General features: G+C 34.8%; 1 pseudogene; it reads right to left on the bottom strand.

Annotated features, from left to right (window-relative positions):
* Nucleotides 1–233: 233 nt before the first annotated feature.
* Nucleotides 234–13,429, bottom strand: part of LOC141521422 (nectin-3-like) — a 64,783-nt pseudogene continuing 51,587 nt past the window's right edge.

Raw genomic sequence — 13,429 nt, 5'->3', positions numbered from 1 at the left:
AAACGGTATGGAGCGGCTAGGTGGTGCAGTGGACAGAGCACCGACCCTGGCGTCAGGGGTACCTGAGTTCAAATCCACAATTAGACATTTAATAATTACCTAGCTTTGTGGCCTTGGGCAAGCCACTTATCCCCATTTGCCTTGCAAAAAAAAAAGAAACGGTATAAACAAACTGAAAATTATCAACTAAAATGAATGAAATATTGTACAGAATGATTTTCATTTAATGGTTGCTAAACATAGCACTCCCTACAGGAAATTACTGAACCATGTGTATAAAACTACACAATCTTCATTGTCATCATAACTTTCATCATCAACAAACTTCATTCCCATTTTTATATCTCCATAATAATCCATTGGCCTTTCAAACCTGTTCAGATTGTCTACATTGTTCCACTGAGATTTTTCAGGTCCTTCTCAGTAATCTGTAGATATTAGATTGTTAGCTGGATGTTTATTTTCGTTTGTTTTATGCACTGTCAGGGTAAAAGTCAAGCTCTATCCTTTTGAAGAAGATCAATTTGCAATTCTTTTTTGCATATTTCTTGATGGAATATGGTTCTTAGAAAAGTCACCACAGAATCTCTGTCTTCTCCTATAAAAGGATATTTCAACTGAAATACAAGTATTGGAAGAAAGCCTGATCCACTGTACCACCGATAGTGGAGTCAATTGTGCCTTAACTGTTACCATAGTGGATAATGAGAAAGCCAGTATTTTAGGTGGTGCATCTACATCTCTGAAGTCAATTGTTTAAAAATACCACTGACCTGTAGGTGGTAGGATGGTAGTAGTAGTAGGATCTAATATATAGATGATCTTTTGGGCACTTCTTTGGCAAAGGGAATTTGTAACCTTAAGGACATAAAAGCCTGAGAAACTGCAAGTTAGTTGATTGATAAATACAGAGTATTCTCTGAAATCTCTACACCATCAGGACACTGTCCATTCAATCTGCTCCATTTAGACTGTGAAGATGGTGGATTTGCATCTGCATTACACTTGAGATTAACATTCATTCTTACAACAAACTAATTCTCATCATACCCTGTGACTGAAACTTCATGGGCATATTGTATATCCAGCATAAGAGTATTGAATTTCCTTTTCCAAAACAAGATGTCTCACAACACAAGTAATAAATATGTCTTCCTCCAGAAAATTTGTTTGGAATAAGTTTAAAATGGTTTACAATTGAGACAATCTCATTTGGAAAAAGAAGCTACAGTGGATTCCATTTCACAGAGATAACCTTCCCAGTGAATCTGTACAATTGACTTTCTGGTGGTTTTAGTAGAAATAGCTGCTACTCTTTCATTTCCATCACCAATTAAAGGATATGATCCCTCTTTTAAGTTCACAGTGGGTTCAACCTGTACAATCACAGTTGTAGATAACTGTACATTTCCTAATGGAATGTAACTGCTTTGCATATATATTCTCCTGAATATGTACATATATATATATATATATATGTATGTATATATATGTATGTGTATATATATATATATATATCAAAGAATAATTGTTGCAAAATTAAGTGAATGATTTTTAAATAAGACACTACCTTGATAGGTCTCTTGAACAGGAAATGCATAATGAGGATGATGAATTGCATTAACTTTCTTTTGCCTTGAATCTTCTCCCATTTTTTCTTACTTCAATTATACACTTCAATGAAACATTTTTTTTTTTCCCCACACTGCCATGACATACAATTTCACAATGAGTGATACAGTGAAGGCACCACAGAACCTGGAAAAGAACAGTGGGAAGAGCAGCTAACAGTAGCAGCAGCAGGAGGACCTGGGCTTCTGAGGGAGAAGTGGGGCAAAGTTGTACTCTGCAGTCTCAATATGGTGATGCCAGTCCTGGACCTTATCCCCCCCACCCGACACCTGGCCGGCCTTCTCCCTACCCCCCCAGCCTGAGCACACCTCTACTGACCCTAGAACCTCAGGCACCCGGCAGTAAGGCCGGGGCAATCACAGCTGCAGTAACTCCACCATGGGGGCCTCAGACTCGTTCCGGTAGGGACAGCCTAATCAATGGCTGTTTTTGGGGGTTTTTTTTAGGTTTTTTGCAAGGCAAATGGGGTTAGGTGGCTTGCCCAAGGCCACACAGCTAGGTAATTATTAAATGTCTGAGACTGGATTTGAACCCAGGTACTCCTGACTACAATGCCGGTGCTTTATCCACTAAGCCACCTAGCCGCCCCACAAATCAATGGCTTTAAAAAAAAAATTATTGAAGACAATGGGGTTAAGTGACTTGGCCAAGGTCACACAGCTAGGCACTTATTAAATTTCTGAAACTGGATTTGAAATCAGATCCTCCTGATTTCAGAGCCAGTGCTCTATCCACTGCACCACCTAGCTGCCCTCCTAATTAATGGTTTTCTATATAGTTTAATTCCATCAACCATGGTCTCTCTCTCCTCTTTAAGCCATCATTCATACTGGTGCTAAAATAATTTTCCTATTTCATAGATTTGAGTATTCCCTATAAAAAAAATCTTTGAAGATTCTCTGTTGCCTATAGGACATGGTGTATATTTCTTTGTGTTCATCAGTCATTTTTCAATTGTATATGTTTCATCGTGACTAAATTGTTTTATTTTTCTTGGCAAAGATACTAGAGAAATTCGTCATTTCCTTCTTTGGTTCATTATGTAGATGAAAAAACTTAGGCAAACAAGGTTATTGTCAATCTGAACTAGGGAATTCACCATAAAGTGTGACATTTTTTAATTGGAAGGAACTTTAGAGATTATTAAACTAAACAGCCTAATGTCACTGATGACAGAGATACAAATATTCATTAAGTTCTTACCACATGCCACTGGAGATCTTCTTAAAAAAAGCAAAAGCTGGTCTCTCCCTTCAATGAGCTCAAAATTTAATGCAGGGTGGAAACACATAAAAATAAACTAAAAAGTAGGGAGATATTATAAATCAGTGACAATGAAATTCATAGGAACACAACTGGAAGGAAAATGAAGATACTGATTTTCTTAACATCTTCCATAAATGGAGGTTCTATGAAGGGCACTCCAGTATCTACCTTCTACACTCTTCAATGAGAAGGAGGAAGGGGCCCAGTGGCAGAGGGTACTAAGAAGCCATATGTTTCCGTTTCAATGTGATATTGCATGCTAACTGTACTCAAGGAGGTTGCCTTCTACTTGGCAGTTATAACATATGCATATCTGCATGAATAATTAAATAATTATTTAATAATTATTAATTATCAATAATTAAATAATTTGATTTGATCTAATAATAATTTAATAACTTATTAATAATTATTTAATAATTATTTGTGCTTTGTAATTAGAATAGTATAATTTGGAACCAAAGTTCTTACTCTAAGTTAAGTATTATTTTAACTAAAATACATTGACTCTATCTCTTGTCCCAATTCAACCCAAATTTGATACACCAATCACTCATTCCTAATGTACTTTCTCCTTGTCTCTTTTTTGTCATTGACTGTTGGATTATTAAAGGCTTCTCATAAACATTATGTCTGTGAAAGCCTTCTGTAATGACTTCTTGTTCTCAAACTGAAAATGATAGTCATTCTTCATATTTTTTCCTTTAGCATTTCATCTGGAATTCTTATTTCCTCCCAATAAGCTTTTTGAGGGAATGAACTGAATAATTTCTTTCTTATTTTCACAGTTCCTTACACAGAACTTTGCAAGCATAACAAATATAACAAATGTTTCCTAAATTGAATTATTTGAGAGAAATGACTATTTCACTGAGATTAGCAATTCTTCTTCAAAAATAATACTGATTTGACCTTCAGACATTCCTCTTCTTATATTCATTTTTTTTTTTAACTGGAAAGAGATTAGTTCTAAGGAGGAGAAATTCTATAGATAGAGAAATGCATTTGGCATCATAAGTCTCTTTTAAAATGAAATTTGACATTTGATTTCAGAATACATTTGGGTAGGTCAAATCCCCTTTCTGGTCTAATTTTTTTCTTCCCTGTAAAAAGGAGGGTGATAGGATAGGACATCATAAATACCCTTGACATCACTCTTATCTTAATGTCTAGCAGTATTTCCAAACTAAATGTATATTGTATAGTGGTAATAAGCCTAAAGTTACTCCCCTAATCTGTTCTGTCCTCCATGTTCTCAGTGATAACTCCCATTGCTTCTGTGGATGAGGCCAGAGAGTCCATAAAGAGTGAGGGACAGACTGAGAGAAGCAGATTGAAAGAAAAAGTAGTGGGCCAGGTTTGAATTTATCTCTTTTGTTTGGTTTTGAATATATAAAGTTTTTATTGATTCCTTGTTTGATTTTTCTCTTTAGGAAACAAGAACATTGAGTAGTATAAACTTTACAATAAACATTTTCCAAGACTACCAACTAGGGTTTGGCAAAAAATGATTTAGTAACTTTATTAAAGGAGGATAAAGTTATTGAGAATGAAAAGCATTATTAGTAGGGGAGCTGAACATGGGTATAGTTTCCCACTGTAAAAAAATGATGTATAAATATGAGTGGTGCAGTAGTAGAACAAAGTAATGTTGTCCCTTTTGAGTTCTTTGCTACTTTGCAACTAATTGTTCCCCAAAGTTCTATCCCTCAATATTTTCAGAATATATTTGAAATAATAAAAATGTAAGATTGGAGACTTGCTTATCCTTTGCATTTTAATTTCAGGAAGTTTATTAGACTGCAAGAAGTGGATGGAATACCAGAAGTAAGAAATCTCCCTACTTAATCAACATGCTGAAACTCTTTTTTGCCACATTCTTTTCTTGCCCTATTTGTTAGCCTTCATTGAAAATTTGCAAAGATGTGCTGTGGTATTTAAAATATATCCTCTCAGTTACTTTAGTTTCCCAAAAGATAAAGGAAATCAATCTAACTCACCATAAAACAGGTCATAGTAAAATAGATTAGACAAGATAATACAACAATATCTTGTTTACAGGAAATACAATTGAAACAAAGAATAGGTCAGAGTTAAAGAAGGGTTTGGATTGGAGTCTATTATACATTAGATGAAGTTACAAATACAACCGTGTTATCAGAGAAAGCAAAAGCAAAATAGACATAATTAAAATAAATAATAAGGGGATTACATTTTGCTTAAGGCCACTGGAGACAATGAAGCAATATCAATAATAAACATAAATGTGCCAAATGTTAAAGGGAAGATGAAATGAGTTACAAAAGGAAATATAATACTATACTAGTTAGGGACCTCAACCTTATCCTTTCAAAGAGAAAACAGAAAACATGGGGGAAAGGAGATTTAGTACCTTTTTCTGATAAAAGCCTCATTTCTCAACTATATAGAGAACTCAATGAAATTTCAAATAATAGGAGACTTTCTATAGTTGATAAATGATGATAGGATAAGAAAAGGCATTTTTCAGAAGAAGAAATTAAAACAATCAATAGTCAAATGAAAAATGCTCAAAATCACTACTGATTAGAGAAATGCAAATTAAAAAGAAATCTGAGATGCCACCTCATACTTGTATAATGGTTACCATGACAGGTAGGGAAAATGACAAATGCTGAAGGAAATGTGGAAAAACTGGTACCATAATTCATTATTGGTGGAGTTATAAAATAGTTCAGCTATTCTGGAAAAAGAATCCAAAAGGTGATTAAAATGTACATAGCTTTTGACCAAGCAGTACTATATTTGGACAAAAAGTTTTATAGCACCTGTTTTCGTCATAGCAATGATTTGGATATTTGAGGAAGATGCCCATCAATTGAGGATTGGATGAACAAGTTCTATGATTGTGATGGAATTGTATTGTGCCTTAAAAAAATAAGGAGCAGGGTCTTTTCAGAGTGGTCCATGATGAGATCCTGAGGGAGATTTGATGAATTCTGAAAGCAGACTGAAGAATACCTCTTTATTGTTCAATTTTTTTCTTTCTCTTTATTTCCAGCTACTATGGAAATATGTTTTATATAACTTCACATGAATAATCAATGTCAATTTGATTGATTTCTCTAGGATGGAAGAGAAGCAGAAGGGAGAGAATTAGAAACTCAACACTTTTAAAATGATTATAATTTTATTGTACATGTAATTGGGGAAAATGAACAAAATGAAGGAAAAGAATTTGTAAAAAGCAATGCAAATTTTAGAATAAGAAGATGGTCTAGATATAAATTTTTGCTTTCCTTTATTTCATTTTTTCAGATAGGGAAACAGCACAATATAAAAATGAACAGTTTAAGATATATTTCTCTATGGCTAGTTTTCCTGTACACCATTAAATTCTTATCCTTGAAGGTATTTTCAACTATTTTTTTTATTATGCACATTTTGAGAGGCAACATCAATTGTCAGATTTTGTGTATGACCATTTATCTCTCTCAGTGAAAAGAATAGAATTTTTGAAACTATTTCATGATCATGAAGTCTACCAATATAAGTAACTAGTATTTATAAAACATTTGCAAAAATTTCAAGCACATTAACAATCTCCTGATCAACAAACCAATGAGATATTCTATTTTATTGATGGACTGAAGTAAATAGCTTGAACATAGTCATAGTTATCATAGACAAATAACATGATTTGAATTTTTTTCACATGTCTCCAGATCAGTCAACTTATCAACATACTACACTATTTAAGTACCAATATATTCCAAGCATTGTAGTAGACTTCAAAAAGAGGGGAGGAGGAATGAGAGGAGGAGGACTCCAAAAAGAGAAGAATGAATGGGAGGAAGAAGAAGAAAAGAACATTGCTTATCTAAAAAAAAAAAAAGGTTGGACTTCTGGCCAAGATGGAGGGGAGAAGACAAGCACAGTTCTAAAATCTCCTGATCTTTGACCACATATGATATGAAACAAACCTCTTAACGGAAATATGATCAACAAAACCCAGAAAGAAACGCCAGGAGAAGAACATCTACCACAGGATTTGCCTTCCATAATCCTGGGTGAGTTGGGGCAGAGTGCAGATAAGCCTTGAAACCAGCCTGGTTAGCTGCAGGGCTGGAGCCAGGGAGACTGAGGGACCAGGAAGCTGACCTGCTTCATCAGTGGAGGGGCTAGAGTCTGGTCGACCACGGGGACTTAGGTCAACTAGGGAGCAGTGCCATTGGTGTTGGCACTGACCATCTGGAGTTTGCTGACAAGGCTGGGTGCGGGGCAGAATTGCAGTGCAGGAGAGCTGCAGTCAGCATCCCTGTGCTCCTGTGGTCCAGAGGAACTCCAAGGCCATGCCTCCAATTGGCTGCAGCCTCTTCCCAGAACACAATTACAGACCTTCTGTCACAGGTGAAGGTGTGTGAGCAGAAAATTGCCACCCCAGCTGATAACAGGGAGAGTAATGACCTCACCGAAGGGTATAGTCCACCATTAATTAAAGACAAAAGTATTTAGCAGTTTCAATTACTCACTTCAGACCAAGGAATAGGGCCTCAATCAAGGTCACAGACACTCTAGAGAAAGCAACCATCACTCCCTCCTGGTAAAATGTTGGAATTACATTCAGTGAGCAAATCCTCTTGCACACCCTACTGGCCATCTGGAGAAATTGCACATATTGAGTAAATAATCTAGGGATCCGAACACCAAATAACTGTGCACCAGCCCCTCCCCAACTCAAAGTCTTAGCAAAATGAACAAAGGTCAGAGAAACATTTCTGGAATGAAAAGACCCTAACTCAGAAAGACCTAAAACTTCTGAGGAGAATGTGATATGGTCTCCAGCACAAAAATAATTCATTCAAAAAATAAGGAAGAGGTTTAAAAATCAATTGGAAAATTTGGGAAAAGTAATCCAAGAGAAGATTAACAACTTGCAACAAGAGAACAAATCATTGGAAAATGCAATGGGACAAATAACAAATGAGAATAACTCTCTCAGCTCTTCAATTGGACACATGCAAAAAGAACATAATTCTGTCAAAGACTCAATTGGGCAAATGCAAAGCTCTTTCAATAATAGAATTGACCAATTGGAAAAGGAGTTGCAAAAGGTAAATGAAGGAACCTCCTCTCCAAAAAAAAATCGAGTCTGCAGAAACGAGTGACTTCATGAGACAGCAAGAGCCTGTTAAACAAAATCAAAAAATAGAAAAAAATAGAAAAAATGTAAAATACCTCATAAGCAAAGCTACTGACCATGAGAATTGATTGAGGAGGGACAACCTGAGAATTATTGTTCTTCATGAAATCATTGAAGAGAAAAAAAAAAGACTGGTCTTAATATTACAGAATTTAGTAATGGAAAATGGCCCAGATATCATGGAACTAGAAGACAAAATAGTTATTGAAAGAATACATCGATCCCCTCCAGAAAGAGATCCTAAAATGAAAACACCAAGGTATGTTGTGACCAAATTCCAGAACTATTAAATAAAAGAGAAAATCCTATAAGCAGCCTGAAAGAAACAATTGAAATACCAAGGAGCTACAGTACAGATTATGCAGGACCTGGCTGTATCAACATTAAGGGATGGAACGGCCTAGAATCAGATATTCTGAAGAGCAAGGGAGCTTGGCATGAAGTCAAGAATCCACTGTCTTGCAAAACTGAGCCTTCTTGTTCAGGGAAAAAGATGGACATTTAACAAAATAAAATTCCAAATGTTCCTGATGAAAGGACCTGGGCTAAATAGAAAATCTAGACATCAAACAGGAGGTTAAAGAGATGCATAAAAAGGTAAAAAAAGGGGGGGGGTTAAGAAAAAAAACTGCTATCCAATAAGATGAAACAAGTGATATCCCAGCATGGGAAAAAGAGATTCTCATAACTCTTGAGTATAGTAGATCTAACAGAAATAATATACCCAGAAGTGATGGACACTCATGACTTATCCATGAGACTGCTATCCAATAGGATGAAACTGGCTATAACCTCATTTAGGAGAAAGACTCTAATAATTCTCATGAACTGTAACTATTAGATAGAATATACTTACATAGAAGAGATGGATATTCAGAATTTTCTATGACTCAAATAGAATGATTTAAAAACACTTCCTCCTTAACAAGGGGGACAGGAAGGAGACAGGAGCAGGGAGGGTATTAAATGGCATAAATCTCATCACATTAAGAGGTAGAAAATACCTAGGTAATAGAGAGAAAGAAGGGAAGAGATGAGAAACACCTGAATCTTCCTCTCATCAGACAACTTAAAGTCAACCTACACATACACAGTTAACTTAAAAAACATCTTACCTTTCAAGTATTAAAAGGGAAAAAGGGGAGGGGGGGTGGAGACAGGGAGGGGAGGAAGAAAAAGGGGATTAAATGGAAGGTAAGGGAAAAGGGGACAAAAGGGAAAGGAGAAAGAAAAGGGAGGGGGTGGATATAGGATGACAAATACAGTGAACGAGTGGTATTCAGAAATAAAATAAGGAATATGGATAAAGGGGAAAAGGGGGGAATACAAGCAGAGAGAAGATAGTATAGAGGGGAATAAAGAGTTAGTAATTATAACTTTGAATGTGTATGGGATGAAATCTTCCTTAAAATGTAAGCAAAAAGCAGAGTGGATTAAAAAACAGAGACATACAATATGAAACAGAGAGATACATACAGAGCAAAGGTAAATGGTTGGAGCAAAATATATTTTGCTTCAGCTGAAGTGGAAAAGCAGGGGTAGCAATCCTTAAAAGCAGCTGCAACAATAGATGGTATTAAAAGAGATAAGGAAGTCAAATATATCCTCCTAAATGGTACCATAGACAATAAAATGATTTCAATATTGAATATGTATGCACCGAATGTGATAGCCTCCAAATTCTTAGAGGAGAATCAGAAAGAACTACAGGAAGATGTAAACAGCAAAATTCTACTAGTAGGAGATCTCAACCTCCTGCTCTCAGATTTAGATAAATTGAATCATAAAATAAACAAGAAAGAAGTTAAGGAGGTAAGTAGATTGTTAGAAAAAATAGATATGATAGACTTATGGAAGAAATTGAATGGGGATAGAAAGGAATAAAGCTTTTTCTCTGCAGTAGATGGCACTTATAAAAAAATTGACCATGTACTAGGGCATAAACCCTAATGATCAACTGCAGAAAGGCAGAAATAGGGAATATATCTTTCTCAGATGACAATGAAATAAAAATCATATGTGATATTGGAACAGGTAGATATAGACCCAGAACTAATTGGAAACTGAATAACCTATTTTAAAGAATGAGTAGATCAATCAAAAAATTATAGAAAGAATTATTTTTCCTGGATAATGGAAATAAAGAAACAACTTCCCCAAAACTATGGAATTCACTCAAAGTGGCTGTCAGGGGATATATTCTATCTTTAAGTGCTTATATGAATAAATTTGAGAAAGAGGAAATCAGTGAACTAAATATGCAACTAAAAAATTACAGAAAGAACAAATTAAAATACCCCAATTAAATAACAAATTAAAAATTCTAAAAATTAAAGGAGAAATTAATAAAATCAAAGGCAAAAAAACTATTGAATTAATAAATAAAACCAAGAATTGGTTTAATGAAATAACCAATAGAATAAATAAACCTCTGGTCAATTTGATAAAAGAAGAAAGAAGAAAACCAAATTCCTAGCATGAAAAATGTGAACTCATGACCAATGAGGAGGAAATTGAAGTAATAACTCGGAATTATTTTGCCCAACTCTATTCCAATAAATTTGACAATCTAAGTGAAATGGATGAACATTCACTGAAATATAAATTGCGCAGGTTAAATGAAGCAGGGATTAAATACTTTAAAAAACTCAGCATAATGTATATTCTATCAGGGAAGACAACTTATTTATATAACCCTATATATACTTATCAATATAGAACACATAAATTTGCATAAATGTATGTATGTGCCTATATTTTACATATACATTATATACATATAAGTATATAATTTATGAATGGATAGATATATCTGTATACAAAAATATTCACACATAAACATACAAGCCAGACAGGGATGGAAACACATGCTTTTGAGAAAATCAAGAAAAACTATTCAAAGTGGTGCCATAGTATTCTATCATATCATACTACTTCTTACAAAAAAATGAAATATTGTATTTGAAATTAATTTCTTTCATTTCTTTCTCAGTTGTCTTTAGGCAAAACAGATTGTTTTCTGTAGGGGAAGACATAATTTCCACTCCTGAATGATCATCATTGTCGTGGTTAGAGAGATTTACATACTTCATGTACAAGATACCCAAGAGATATAGATCACAGTGGAGAGTTCTATAAATGATGATTCATTAGAAAAGGAAATGGAAGACTACTCAATTATATTTGCAAAGAAAATTCCATGTATAAAAATACATATGTATGCATATGTGTCTATATGTCTGTTGTATATAAATGTATATGTATGTACATACATATATATGTTCAATTTAATATTTATTTTGCTATTTGTATTTAAAGTTTACATATGAAATATGATTGCATATATATAGGTGTTTAAATGTATATATCTATGCATATATATACGCATATATGTACATACATATAAAACTCATCAGAAAGTCAATTCATGGTCCATAGGTTCACAAAGAATCAGTCATGACATCTAAAAATGGCAATTTCAAAATTTAAATACATTTGTAAACATTTTAATGTTTAGTTTTGGTCAAGGGAATTTGGAAATATTTATTATTAATGAACAAAGATTAGTCCCTGAGCAATATATCACTGTATAAAAGAAGAAAAAAATCACAATTCCTCTTCCTTCCACATATAATAACAAATGAAATACAGATGGAGAAAAAGTAGAACTTTGTTTTATTGCTTAAACAATTCTATTCAAATTGTACAGTTCTAATATATGGGAGGTTAGTTGTCCATCATCCCAAAGTATCCATACTTTCTACCACAGGCTAATGCATAGCATGGAAGGCTGCAGAATCGTGTAGAAAACTAGAATCCATAGATAGAGAAATGTGCTCATTATTTATTAATTATCATAAATTTCTTCATGTGTTTTCTGAATTTGTTTATGGCAACTTGTAGATCCTTTCATTCCTTTAAATTTTTGTTCCTGTAGGGAAAACAAAGTTCATCCTCTATTAAATATACATTTTTACTACTTGTGGAAATCTTACCAAGAACATCACTAAAACAAAATGGCATATTTTAATAATCTTAGTCTTAGTTTAAAACTAAACTGAACTCAGCTAAGACTTTTGGAGCATTCTGTATTTGAAGATTTTCCAAAGGTAATTCTAGATGTTGGAAAATATTTTAAGTCATATTTATGATGACCTCAAGATTGAACTAAACTATGTGAATCCATTGGTTTTCCTTTTTTGCAAGTCAGTGAACCTTTGAGGCAGTCTGTCTGAGTTATCAGGTAAAATGTATTTTTTTATGCTAGATTAGATAAAGAAGTTAAACAGACTTGATAATTTCCCTTCAGGAGCATGCTATTTTAAAAAGACCAGGAATTCCAGCTAAGATGATGGAGAGAAGACAAGGACCTTGCTAAAGTCTTCTGATTTCCCATCAGAAATAATATGAAACAAACAACATAACAGACATCTGATAGATATAACTCAGAAAATGATGCTAGGAGAAGAACAACTACCTCAAAGTTTGTCTTTGGGGATTATGGATGGGCCGGGAGCAGAGAACAGAGACACTGCTTGGAGGAGTGAGAGTGGGAGTAGCCTAGGATGAGCCACAGAGGTATTGACTGTGGGAGCCAGGAACCAACTCAGGTACAGAGGCATTGGATATGGGACTGACAGGCTGTGGAACTGACAGTCTGGGCTTTATCAGCAGGTATGGAGGATGAGTTCCAGTGCAGGAGAGTTGCAGACATAGATCTGCTAGGTTCCTCTGGTCTGGAGGACCTCAGACTCCATACCTTCATTTCAGCTTCCCAGAAGCTGAACTATTTCCAGAACAAACACAGTAACAGCCCACTTCCTCCCCATGCTCATATATGGTCAGCAGAGTTCCCTCAGCTGTGAATAGGGAGAGTAATTACCTTTTCCCAGGGCATAACCCACATTGTTAAAGTATAAAAGTATCCAGTAGCTTCACCCACACCCTCCAGGCCAAAGGAAATGCCCTTAAATCAAGGTCACAGACACTCCAGAGAAAACAGTCAGTAACCCCCACTGGTCAGCCCACTTGGAGTTATTAAACTCATTGAGTAAAGTCTCTAGGGATTACAAAATCAGCCACACCTACAACACAAGATCTTAGGAAAATGAAGAAAATCCAGAGGAAAGGAGAGGTCCATAAATAAAAAATTCTAGAAGCTAAAGACCCTACCTCAGAGAGATCTAGAACCTCTGAGGAGAATATGATTTGATTTCCAACACAGAAATATTTCCTTGAAGGAAGAAATCAGAAAGGAGTTTAAAAATCAATTGGAAAATTTGGGAAACAACACAAGAGAATATTAACACCTTTCAACAAGAAAACAAATACTTGGAAAATACAACTGGA

This window comes from Macrotis lagotis, chromosome 1, assembly GCF_037893015.1.
Source record: "Macrotis lagotis isolate mMagLag1 chromosome 1, bilby.v1.9.chrom.fasta, whole genome shotgun sequence".
In the NCBI taxonomy this organism is placed as follows: Eukaryota; Metazoa; Chordata; class Mammalia; order Peramelemorphia; family Peramelidae; genus Macrotis; species Macrotis lagotis.
Note: the sequence above shows the minus strand (reverse complement) of the source record. Positions and strands in the feature narration are given on the sequence as shown.